The sequence below is a fragment of the Macaca mulatta genome, chromosome 2 (genome assembly GCF_049350105.2).
Source record: "Macaca mulatta isolate MMU2019108-1 chromosome 2, T2T-MMU8v2.0, whole genome shotgun sequence".
In the NCBI taxonomy this organism is placed as follows: domain Eukaryota; kingdom Metazoa; phylum Chordata; class Mammalia; order Primates; family Cercopithecidae; genus Macaca; species Macaca mulatta.
The window spans coordinates 34,037,289-34,050,831 of record NC_133407.1 but is presented as its reverse complement, the minus strand read 5'-3'; the positions used below and the strand labels follow the sequence as shown (position 1 = coordinate 34,050,831).

The following is a 13,543-nucleotide window of genomic DNA, read 5'->3' as shown; positions in this document are numbered from 1 at the left end:
ATATTTTTAAAAATATACATCCAAATCAGAAAGGAAGTAGTAAAATTGTCCCTTTTGGGCCAGGCACAGTGGCTCCTGCCTATAATCCCAGCACTTTGGGAAGCCGAGGTGGGCGGATCACTCGAAGTCTAGAGCTCGAGACCAACCTGGCCAACATGGTGAAACCCCATCTCTACTAAAAATACAAAAGTTAGCCAGGCGTGGTGGCAGGCGCCTACAATCCCAGCTACTTGGGAGGCTGAGGCAGGAGAATCACCTGAACCTGGGAGGCGGAGGTTGCAGTGATCCAAGATTGCGCCACTGTACTCCAGCCTGAGCGACTGTATGAGACTCCGTATTGGGAAAAAAAAAAAAAGAAAGAAAACTCTCAAGATTCCATCTTTAAGAAACCATTAGAACTAATAAACAAATTAAGTAAAGTAGCAGGATACAAAATCAACATACAAAAATCAGTAATGTTGCTATACACTAACAAGCTATCTAAAAAGAACATTAGGAAAACAATCTCATTTATAATAGAAAAAAAAATTACCTAGGAATAAACTTAAATGAGGTGAGAGGTTTGTTTATTGAAAACTACAAAACAATGATGAATGAAATTAAACAAGAGACACACAAAAACAGAAACACCTACGTTCATGGATTGTTAAGACTTAATATTTTTAAATGTCCATATTATCCAAAGTGATCTATAAATTCTGTGCAATCGCGATCAAAATTCCAGTGGTATTTTTATAGAAATAGAAAAACAATTTAATTCTGAAACTCATATGGAACCACAAAAGACCATAAATAGCCAAATCAATCTTGTAAAAGAACAAAGCTGCAGGCACCATACCCTGATTTCAAAATATATTAATATTACAAAGCTACCATAATCTAAACAGTATGGTACTGGCATAAAGACAGACATATAGAGCCGCAAGCACACAAAAAGAGATCCTAGAAATAAGGCCACACATATATGGTCAACTGACCGTCAACAAGAATGCCAAGAATATACAATGAGGAAAGGAATGGCATCAGGAAAACTTCGTATCTACAAGCAAAAACCTAAAAAAAAAAAAAAAAACTGGGTCCTTTTCTTAAACCATACACAAAAATCAACTAAAAATGATTTAATAAACCTAAGACATGAAACTAAAACTCCTAGAAGAAAACATACAGGAAAAGCTTCGTGACACTGGTGTCAGCAATTATCTCAAGGATTTAACACCAAAAGCATACGCAACCAAAACAAAAATAAACACGTGGGACTACATCAAACTAAAAAGCTTCTACACAGCAAAAGAAACGACCAGCAGAGTAAAAAGGCAACCTACAGAATGAGAAAATATTTGCAAACATGTATCTGACAAGGGGCTAGTCTCCAAATATATAAAGAACTCCTATAATTCAACAGTAAAAAAAAACACAAATAACTCAAATTAAAAATGTGCTAAGGACATCAACAGACATTTCTCCAAAGATATACAAATGGGCAGTAAGCACATGAAAACATGCTCATCATTAACCATTAGAGAAATGCAAATCAAAACCACAACACAATATTACCTCACACCTATAAGGATAACCATTATCAAAAAACCAAAACAAAACACTACACAACTACTGTTGGTGAGGATGTGAAGAAATTGGAATCCTGTTGGTGGGAACGCAAAATGGTGCAGCCACTATGGAAAAAAGTATGAAGGTTCCTCAAAAATTTAAAAACAGAACTACTATATATTCCAGCAGTCCCCCTTTTGGGTATTTATCCAAAAGAATGAAATCAGGATCTCAAAGGGATATTACCACTCCAATGTTCACAACACTATTCACAATGTGATAGTGATAGATGCAGAAACCTAATGTCCACCAACAGATGAAAGGATTTTTAAAATGTGGAATGTATGTCCAATGGAATACTATGTAGCCTTAAAAAAGAAACTCTAGGCTGTGCGTGGTGGCTCATGCCTGTAATCCCAGAACTTTGGGAGGCCGAAGCAGGTGGATCACCTGCGTTCAGGAGTTCGACAACAGCCTGGTTAACTCCTTCTCTACTACAAAAATTAGCTGGGTGTAGTAGTGGGTGTCTATAATCCCAACTACTCCAGAGGCTGAGGCAGGAGAATCACTTGAACCTGGGAGGCGGAGGTTGTAGTGAGCTGAGATCGTGCCATTGCACTCTAGCCTAGGTGAAAAGAGCAAAACTCTGTCTCAACAAAAAAAAAAAAAAAGAAAGAAATTCTAGGGATCTCGGACTCCCTGGACACTCCCTCCAGTCCAGCCTCGCTATCTCTGCCCGCGATGCGTGCTCCTGCCTCCGACTTAAAATGCCTGCGTGGAGAGCTGGAAGTAAGTGCGGGGTCTGCGGGAGGGCCGTTTACCATGCAGAAGAGGTGCAGTGTAACGGCAGGCGCTTCTACCCATATTGCTTTCTATGCATGGTTTGCAGGAATAATTTAGATAGCACGACAGTGGCAATTCACGATGAAGAGATCTACTGCAAATCCTGCTATGGAAAGAAGCATGGGCCAAAAGGCTACAGTTTACGGCCAGGGCGCTGGCACACTTAACATGGACCCTGGTGAGAGCCTGGGCATCAAGCCAGAGTGTTCAGCCTCACATGCCTACAACAAATCCAAAGACTTCTAAATTTGCTCAGAAATACAGAGGTTCTGAGAAGTGTTCCAGATGTGGGGATCCCGTACATGCTGCCGAGAAGGTAATTGGAGCTGGAAAGCCCTGATACAAAAACTGTTTCCGATGGCAAAGTGTTGGAAGAGTCTTGAATCAACACTCTGACTGAAAAAGAAGGTGAAATCTATTGTAAAGGGTGCTATGCAAAGAACTGTGGACCCAAGGGATTTGGCTATGGCCAAGGAGCAGGGCTCTTGTTCATGCCCAGTAAGGTGTAAACCCAGAACCAAGCATCACACACTGAGAATCTCTTCATAATCTAAGCACAGATAGTCTTTCTAAACTACTGCAAAATTCTACCAGCATTAAGTACTATATATTACCCTGTACTCGGATAGGCTGGCTAACTCGTAGGAAGAGAGCACTGTATCTTCTCCTTTTGCTTTATTCACCAGCATTTTTTGGGAACCATTTCTTCTACACTTTAAATAAAACCTCAGCTTGGAAAAAAAAAAAAAAAGATATTCTACAAAATGTCACAACATGGATGAATCTTGAGGACACCAGGCTAAGTGAAATAAGCCAGTCACAAAATACAAATGACTGCATAACTCCACTTACATGAGGTATCTAAAATAATACAAATTCATAAAAATCAAAGAGTGGAATGATGGTTAGCAGAGCCTGGGAGAAGGGGAAATGGAGAGTAGCTAATCAAAGGTCATGAAGTTTCAGTCAGGCAAGATGAATAAGCACCAGAGAGCTGCTGTACAACACTTTACCTATAGCCAACAATAATGTATACTTTAAAATTCATTAAGAGGAGAGATCCCTTTACCACAATATTTTTAATATTTTTGCAAGAAAAAAAAAAGTTTTCACCTGATCCCAAGTTTTAGTAGTGTTTTTAAATGTTGAGGTAAAATAAAAGCAAAAGTGTTACATCTTAATTTTTAGCACACACTACCATGTAAGCAAGATTCAGAAATAATACTCTGGCATTCATTCCCAAATGTTATGTGTTAAACACAATTGCAAACCATCTATAATACAACAAAATCTAAAGTCTTACTTAGATAAAACAAATCCAAAGGCGTTCACATAGTATTAATCTGCTTTTTAAAAAAAAGAAATGTCTTTTACCTGGTAGTTAAGTTTATCTTCATAGAATCCACTATTCTCCTGAACTACAATGGGATAATATCCCAATAAATCCATCACAAGTTGAAAGTGACAAGTCAAAGATGCATTTCATACACCTAACCTACCGAAGCGAACATCATAGCTTAGCATAGCCTATCTTAAACACACTCAGAACACTTACATTAGCCTAAAGTTATGCAACATAATCTAATACGAAACCTATTTTATAAAGTGTTGACTATCTCACTATTTAATAAATAATACTGTACTGAAAGTGAAAAACAGAAGTACAGTTTCTACTGAATGTGTATTGTTTTCACACCATTGTTAAGTTGAAAAATCCTAAGTCAAACCATCACAAGTCAGGGACTTGTGTGTACTTCATTTCTGGTAACCAATGACCTTAGCTGCTTTAAGGATACAATCAGGGAAGTGAAATCAGTCAGTACACATTGACTTACAAAAGCTATGTTTAGAAAAACCAATCCTCGACATGAGTAAGAAAAGAGAGCAAGAAAACACCATTTGTGTGGTTTTGGGACAATAAAAAGATAAAGAGAACTGAAGGCTGAATAAAAAAAGAAAAAGAAAAATTGAGCTGTCGAGTGGCTGAATAAAAAAAGCGTAACAAAAGAGAACTGAGGGGTCAAGTTACACATAAAGGTAAGACATTAAAGATTCAAACAGTCCTCCACTTCATTAATCAGGGAACTTGAATTCTGCCTGCAATGGTACCAGCTGTTTCCCCGCTAAGGTAAAAGAAATTGGTACTGCAGCAATACACAAAGGCTTTGAAGAGAAAAAAAAGAAGAAGAAAATACATACAAATATATATATATAAAAAAATGTAAGCACAAATTTCATCTTTAACCCTACTAATCAATCACCTTTTGGACCCATCCTCCAAGGAAATCATAGTTTCCACCTCACTTTATTTTTTTATTTATTTTTATTTTTTGAGATGGAATCTTGTTCTGTCACCCAGGCTGGAGTGCAATGGCGTGATCTCTGCTCACTGCAACCTCTGCCTCCCAGATTGAAGCAATTCTTCTGTCTCAGCCTCCTGAATAGCTGGGATTACAGGCACACGCCGCCATGCCCAGCTAATTTTTTTATTTTAGTAGAGACAGGGTCTCACCGTGTTGCCCAAGCTGGTCTCAAACTCCTGAGCTCAGGCAGTCCACCCACCTCAGCCTCCCAAAGTGCTAGGATTACAGGCGTGAGCCACTGTGCCTGGCCTCCACCTCACTTTAAACACTCATACTCCATGAGGATCTCTAAAAGGAATGTTACCTAATAGAAGACTATAAGAATCCTATTTATTAACTATACTTAAATATTCTGTTGTCACAAATAAGTTTGCTTTACATGTCCCAGTAATGCTGCCCTTCACATATAAGGATGGCGAATCCTCTATTATTAAGATACATAACCCATTTATTTAGTGACAGTGGATCTGGACTGACTCAGAACGCCTCAGGCTAAATATAAATGGCTAAATATAAAATCTAAAACCACACTACTGAAGTGGCATATGTAGGGGAGGTCTACCACCAAGTCCCTTGGCCTGAAATGCTTGTAGCACATTTCTGCAAGCAAGAGCCAAGTGCAGCCTGCACACTCCATACCCTACACTAAGCTTTTAGGCCTCATTCCTTCTATGAGCATTTTTGTGATGTCTTATGACAACCCTGAACCAATTACTCACACCCAGTCCCCTACCACTTAGCTATCACTGCTCCTCCAGACATGTCTTTTCCCCTCAGCTACACTATAAACTCAATAGCTACAAGAATTGCAGGTCACACAAACCAAGACTGACCATGCCTGGCATATAGCTGGTACTCAGTAACTGTTAAATAAAAGGATAAATGAAAAACTAAGTAACCAGACTTTTTCCCTAATTTTTTCAACCAACACTATATCCCTAAACAAAAACTGTACATTCTTATCATTAAGAATGAACTAGGCCGGGCGCAGGGGCTCATACCTATAATTCCAGCATTTTGGGAGGCCAAGGCGGGTGGATCACTTGAGGTCAGGAGTTCAAGACCAGCCTGGCCAACATGGTAAAACCCTCTCTCTACTAAAAATACAAAAATTAGCTGAGCATAGTAGCAGGCACCTTTAATCCTAGCTACTTGGAAGGCTGAGGCAGGAGAATCGCTTGAACCCAGGAGGCGGAGGTTGCAGTGAGCCAAGATCACACCATTGCACTCCAGCCTGGGCAACAACGTGAGACGCTGTCTCAAGGGGAGAAAAAAAGAAAAAAAAAAAAACAATGAATTAATCCCAGTAAGTTCACAATTAACCCTTTTCTTTCCCAATCTTTACTAAGAGGTAGGAGGGAACCCTCCTGTCATCCAAAGCAACAAACAAGTCAAGAAGATTCAACAATCCTACTGTTTTCCCGTAAGTGCTAATGCTCTATTTGCTCTGTATTATAACAACTGCAGAATATCCAGATGGTTCTCATACTTGTTCATAAATAATTGGGCTTCTTCTATTGGTCATGTTCCCCATGTTTTCTGTGCTCAAGGTATGCTATGGGGTAGGGAGGTAGAACGTAAAAGGGATGGGCAATCAAAATCTTAGTCAAGCAAGTTAGTCACTCCTACACAACTACTTGCCTAACATATATCAGTAATTCATATCTATGTTTTTAATTCCTTGCTTCAAGTTCCAATCCTTTTATTAAACAAAGACACCCTCTACTTAGGAGGCTAAAGCAGAGGATCAAGAGTTCAAGCCCAACCTGGGCAAAATACCAAGACCCCATTTCCTTGCCCCCTAAAAAAGACAAAGACACCCCAAAATTGTATTACTGAACACAAAATAGCCAAAAGTAATTGAACATGAGTTAGTAATCTGAATGAATTTTTCCTTGTGAAACTATAGGGCTTGGCTGGTCTGAAGGTAGTTGAGTTATCTCAATTGATTGTTCACAGTCAGTTACAGATCCTACGCCTTATTCTACTCTTTCCCCCTTCTCACTGAAATGCACTTGACTAGTTAAAACAAACAAACAAACAAAAAACCCTATATGGCTTAAGCCTTAAACTGAAGAACAAAAATGTCTAGCTATGAAACTTTCACAGGGCACTTTCATTTTAAAAGATCAACTATTTATCCTTAAAGGATCTGCAAGAAATAGGGTGTTTTTATTTCGAAGCTTTGAGTTTAAAAAAAAGTCTAAAACTCTACTGATTTCACATTTAGTCATTTATATGTTATCACAGTAGCAGTTGAAGGAAACACAATAGGAAGAAGAGTATAAGGAGGAGGAGGGAAAGAGCAGGCTTGCCCTTTAAGCTGCTAAGTACGAGTGTCGATGCTGAGTGCTTTATTTCTAATACTTCATTTAATCCTCAGAAAACGCTCTGAAGGGGGCATTATTTTTACTATTTTTTTACATAGGGAAATTAAAGATTAAAGAAGTAATGTGCCCAACATAAAAAGAAACTAACAAAACTAGTAAGTGATATGGCCAGGAACTGAACCATTGTGTAACTCCAAAAGCCCTCCTTCTTAACTATTGTACAATATTTAAATTAGTCAACGTAATCCAAAAATTCCAAAGTAAATCCAGTTTAGAGGACTAATTTTAGTACAGTGAGACTAGACTTAAGATCTAAGAACACAGCTTCTTTTTAACCAAAAGCAACCTTCGTGCAAAGAATCTTTTCATCCTTCCACCTCCCCTCTTCCCCCATACACACACCAAAAAATCTTAAATAAATACAGCAGATTTTAACTTTCGAAAAAGAGAAAACAGTCATTTAAAAACAGCATGTCTTAAGTAGAATAAGGCGGTACAGTTTTCTGATGCCAACAAGACATTTTACAAACACTGTCACATGAAAATACACAGGCAGACTGCATAATTTCTGATAGGTGAGCCAGTAGTATTACTCAGTACCACCAGGTATGACACAAGGCTCTATTCTGTTAATATTTTATCAACAACTCAGGTAAATACTGAATAGCATACTTATCCAAGATGACATTAACTCAAGGCTGGAGTGGGATAGCCACCTTGCCTCATAATCAAAACAAAATTCTAACAAGTGATTATCAGGCAGAATCAACGAGAAGAGGCAATATACCACCATCTCAACATTTACAAAAGCATACGTATACTTATTAGAGATAAATGTAAAAATCTACTACTGGCTGGGTGCCGTGGGTCATGCCTGTAATCCCAGCACTTTAAGAGGCCAAGGCAGCAGGATCACTTGCACCCAGGAGTTTAAGACCAACCTGGGCAACATAGTGAGACCCTAACTCTACTGACAATAAATATAAATATATATTATATATAAAACCTACTATTATACTGAAAAACCAACTACTAACATACCAGATGCTAAGGCTCTACAGTAATAATTCACGCAAACACATGGGTAAGTTGACCTCACACATCATTTAAAGAGCTGTAAAAGCATTCTCAGTGTAAACCTATTGCTAAAAAGGTAAACATTATCCTAAACTGCATTATGAGAAAGACAGCTTTTTAGTCCAACGAAGTCAATGAGCCTAGAATATTTTACAACAATCCAAACACACCTTGAGAAGTCTATATTCAGTTTAGGGCATCATTAGAGCCTGCTACTAAGCATGCCATACTATGGTGACATTTCGGAAATGAGGTCTTAAGATGATCAGTGGAAGAAATTAGGAATATTCGGTCTAGAGAAGTATGAAGGGCAGTACCTGACCATTAATTGGATTTCAATAAAGATTTCTAAATAAATAAAAGATATGACAGGCACCTTCAAATATTTTAAAATATGTTACATGAAACATGACATTCTCCCTAAAGACAGAACCAGCATCAACAGGTAAGTTTCCAATCACCATAAAGTTTCTAGGAGAGATGTTGGTGCCATTTTTATATGGGGTGGGAAGCTGGTCCCCTCACCTTAAGAATTCTAGGAATGGTCTGGCAAAATGCAGAGGGATCTCACTGCCTCCTTACTGCCTGTGGTACTAAGGTTTCTGAAAATGTATCAGTAACCTCTGTTAAGGGAGATAATGTGAAATGGTTACCTTCTTCACTGAACCTTAAGTTCCAGAGCATGAACCCAAAGAACAGTGGCATAATCAGGCTTCAATGCACTTAAGTATTCTTAAATATTATTTGTACTTAAAGAAGTAAATATTCTTAAATATTCTTCATTTGATGAATTAAAAACTAGCACAATCACAACTCTTAAAAGATAAATCATATTTTTCTCCCATACTTATAATACATAGAAATGAAAAATGTGGTTCTAAATGCTATTAAATATTTGTACCCAAGAACTAATTGTAATCCATTTTCCATATAGCAATAAAAATCACAATAAAATGCATTTACCTCTGGAGACCAACAGAGATTACATACAAAACAATCAAACTGCTCTGCAGACCAACAGAGATTACCACAAAACAATCAAACTGACAGAAAAAAACAAATATCTTATTCCTAAAGAGTAGTATTAATTCTAATTTTACTTACACTACTAAGTCATTCTTAATGATTTTTCAGAAAATAAAAACCTGCTCATTGTTTTAAAAAAAAGTCAAGTAATGAGAAAGGATTTAATGAGATTTCCAGTCCTACTGTCCAGAAGTAACCTCTGCTAACTATTTCTGTGTATACTGCCAGCCGTTTTCTATACAGGTGTGTATATAAGTATTTCTGGTGTTTTTTTTTTTTTTTTTTTAATTACTAATAGAACCACACAATAACAAATTCTGTCATTCAATACATCTTGGACTCTATGTCACCTTACATAACTAACCTGCCCCATTCTTTTTAATGGCTCACAGGGCATTTCATTATATGTAGTACTTCAATTTTAACTAGTCCTCTTGATGACATTTAGGCTGACTCCTGTCTTTTGCTATGACAAATGCTGCTGCAGTAAACATCCTGTACAAACTTCTTGACATGTTTGTGCAAGTACAGGTACAGAATACATTCCTGAAAGTGAAACTTTTGGTTGTGCATATTTTTTATTCTGATAGCTACCGCTACTGATCTCCAAAGGGACTGTGTCAAAAACTTCAAATTCAGAAACTTCTATTTTCTCCACAATTTAGCCAAGACTAGTCATCACTACACTCTAATCTTTGCCAATCTGACAAGTGAAAAATTATAATTTTGTTTTTAATTTGCATTTCTCCATGACTGAGGTTGAACATCTTTTCATGTATCTTTTGGCCTTTTATCTATTTCTGTGAAATGCTTGTTATCTAGAATAAGGTCACATCCAAACACAGTACTCAAAAAGTCTTATGTTTGTACCTATGTAAGAATATTATATTCTCAAAGTAAAGGACAATTCAAGGCAATGCTTATGAAAATTCCAACTGCCTTTTTAACAGAAATGGACAAACTGATTCTAAAATTCATATGGAAATGCAAGGGACCCAGAATAGACAAAACAATCTGAAAAAAAAAAGAGAGAGAAAGAAAGACAAACACTGTTAAAGGTCTCACACTTCCAGTTTCAAAATTAACTTACTACAAAACCTACAGTAACCAAAACATTATGTACTTACATAAGCGAAGACATATAAACCAACAGAATAGAGTCTAGAAATAAACCCATAATTTATGGTCAACTGATTTTTGACAAGGGTGCCAAGACATTCAATGGAGAAAGAATAGTCTTTTTAACAAATAGTATTGGGATAACTGGATATTCCATGCAAAAGAATGAAGGTGGGCCCTTATGTCACATCATATGCAAAAATGAACTCAAAATGGATCAAGCATGAGAGTTAAACTATAAAATTCTTATAATCTTCATCACATTGAATCAGGCAATGGTTTCCTAGATATATAAAGCACAAACAATAAAAGAAAAACATATATAAATCGGACTTCATCACAATTTTAAAAGTTTCTGATGTAGAGGACACCATTCAGAAAGTGAACAGGCAATCCACAGAATGCGAGAAATATTTACAAACCATATCTCTGAAAATTATCTTATAAACATTGCTGCAGTGAACACTCTTAGGTAAACATCTTTGTATACTGGTACAACTATAGAATATATTCCTATCCAGTATCCAGAATAAATATGTGCGTGTGTGTGTGTGTGTGTATACACACACGTATATATGTAAAGAAGTCTTACAACTCAACAATAAAAAAGTAAATAACCAAATTACATAATGGTCAAAAGATCTGAACAGACATTTCTCCAAAGATATACAAATAACCAATAAGCACATCACACTTCCTAGTTTCAAAACTAACTTATCACAAAATCTACAGTAATCAAACATTGTGATACTTGGATCAGCAAAGACTTATAAACCAACAGATTAGAAGTCAGAGTGCAGAAATGATTTTTGCATATGCTGTGAGATAACAGCCCACCTTCATCCTCTTGCATGAAAATCCATGCGTAATGACATCATTAGTCATTTGGGAAACGCAAATCAAAACTACAATGTGAAACCACTTCACACCCCCTAGGATGCAATGAAAAAAAAAAAAACAGCAAAGTGTTGAAGAGGATGTGGAGAAATTAATCAAATGGAATCCTCATACACTGCTAGTGGGAATGAAAAAATGGTTCAACAACTATGGCAGTTACACAATAAATTAAAGATAGAATTACCATGACCCAGCACTTCTACTCCTAAGTATACACCTGAAAAAACTGAAAACATGTTCACACAAAAACCCATACATGAATGCTCACAATAGTGTTATTTTTTGACAAAAAGTAGAAACTGATGAACAAAATGTGTATATCCATACAATAGAATATTATTCCATCGCAAAAAGAAATGAAGTACTAACCCATGCTAGAGGAAGACATAAAAAGTCACATATTGTATGATTCCATTTATATGAAATGCCCAAAACAGGCATATCCATAAAGACAAAGTACATTAGTGGTTACCAGGGGCTGGCAAAAGGGGAGAATGGGAAGTGACTGCTAATGGGTAAGAGGTTTCTTTTTGGGGTGATAAAAATGTTCTGGAATTATATCAATATACCACTTTGTGACTATACTAAAAGCCACTGAATTATATATTTTAAACTGATAAATTTTGTGGTAAGTGATTCTATCTTGAAAAAGAAAAACCCAGTAAAGGACAGGGTTTACAAAATAATTTAATTCATGATTTACCACAGCTTTAAGAGAATTAGTATTAATACTGTAGGTGGCTCTGGGTCTAAAACTGTGCATCCAGAACAAATAAGATTTAGTCAATAGGCATGATTTCAAGCACTGACAGTTATGGGGCCACAGCTGGTATCAATTCCTAAATGTAAGCGATGTAGAAATCAGAGCTGTAACTGAGGAATCAGGCAAGCAAGCCCAAGAGAATGATTGCCAAAGCACATGTCCTTTAACTGCTATCCTGCAAAGCAATTACAGCTGTACCCAACCTTAAGCAAACCCAGTCCTTTTAAGAACACATCTTTATCATAAATAAATGGGGGAGGGATACTGTGCTATGATGAAACAGGATGTAGGAGGAACTTAAAACAGCATACAAACAATAACAAGTGAACCTAATTTTATTACAAATGACTAACATAACCCTTAGGCAGGGATGAAAACAACCCAAGTAACTTCTGAAAACAGAATTTGCCTATATACTATAAAGTTAAAGACAAATATTGTACTCTAGTTTAAAACTGTGTTTCTCACCAGGGAATGAATAGGTTAGTAATTCTAAAACTACTTTTGTTTGTGTGTACTCCGATGAAACAAGTCAGTCAATATACTGTGGTTGAGAATAGTTTCTCACCTTTGTAGAAGGAAGTAACAAGAAAGAGAAAAGGCCTGAAGAGGAAAAAAGACCAAAATGGACCCTATGGTGGGAGAACAGAACTGGAATCATCACTGGCAGTTTTTAATTTATATACTTCCATGGATAAGGAAATAAAAATATATGTGTTCATACATGTTACTAAACATATATACTGCTAGTTCTATCTACTAAGAGAGCCTAGAAGCAATGACACCCAGTAGCAAGGAGCACAACCGGCACCCAGATCTTGGTTTCTAGATATCATTCTCTAGTAAAATGAACTCAGCTCCCTGGAAAAATGGTTGATTCCATGGCTCGTGCAAGCAGGAAAAATACAAGATACACTCAGAATATCATGTGATATCAGAAAGTAAATCAGTGCTCACAAAATGAGAGAGGGTACTGTAGAAAGGACACAGGAACAAATTTTCAAGTGCCCTCAATAACCAAAGAGAGAATGACTTGAGCAACAAATACTGGATTTTAACCCATAAAGTAAAATATCCACAAAGTCATGTAAATAAATTAATTGGATAATTAATAAATAAAGGAAAGGGGACAGTACTTCCTTAATTGTAGAATTCCAAATATAGTAAGAATGAGTGAAATAGAAAACTCGCCATTAAGCAAAGACCAAAGCAGTAATAAGTGTTGCCAGTAAGAAGCACTGATAGATTGCAAAACTGGCCCATGTACAGTATAATAGAACACAGGATATTGCAAAACTGGCCCATGAAAAGTATGATGGGACACAGGATATTTGCAGTACCTCCCCACTAGAGGAAAGTATTAATTACAAAGGAATTACTAATTATTTTACAACTACAAGGTTAAAATGAATATTTATTAATTACAAAGGAAAAACAGTAACTTTACAATGAAGAAATCTGGCAGACACAGCCTTAACCAAGTGATCACATTAACTTCACCCGTCGTAAGACATGCTAATCATGGGTAAAGATCTGACAACCCCAAATTGAGAAACACTCTAAAAAATAACTAACAG

General features: G+C 36.7%; 1 protein-coding gene and 1 pseudogene across 9 annotated transcripts in view; one reads left to right on the top strand and one right to left on the bottom strand.

The window, feature by feature from the left end:
• The window catches only part of ATP2C1 (ATPase secretory pathway Ca2+ transporting 1), a 157,968-nt gene that overhangs the window by 97,700 nt on the left and 46,725 nt on the right, over nucleotides 1–13,543 (bottom strand).
• On the top strand, nucleotides 2,203–2,900 carry LOC106997121 (cysteine and glycine-rich protein 2 pseudogene; annotated as a pseudogene).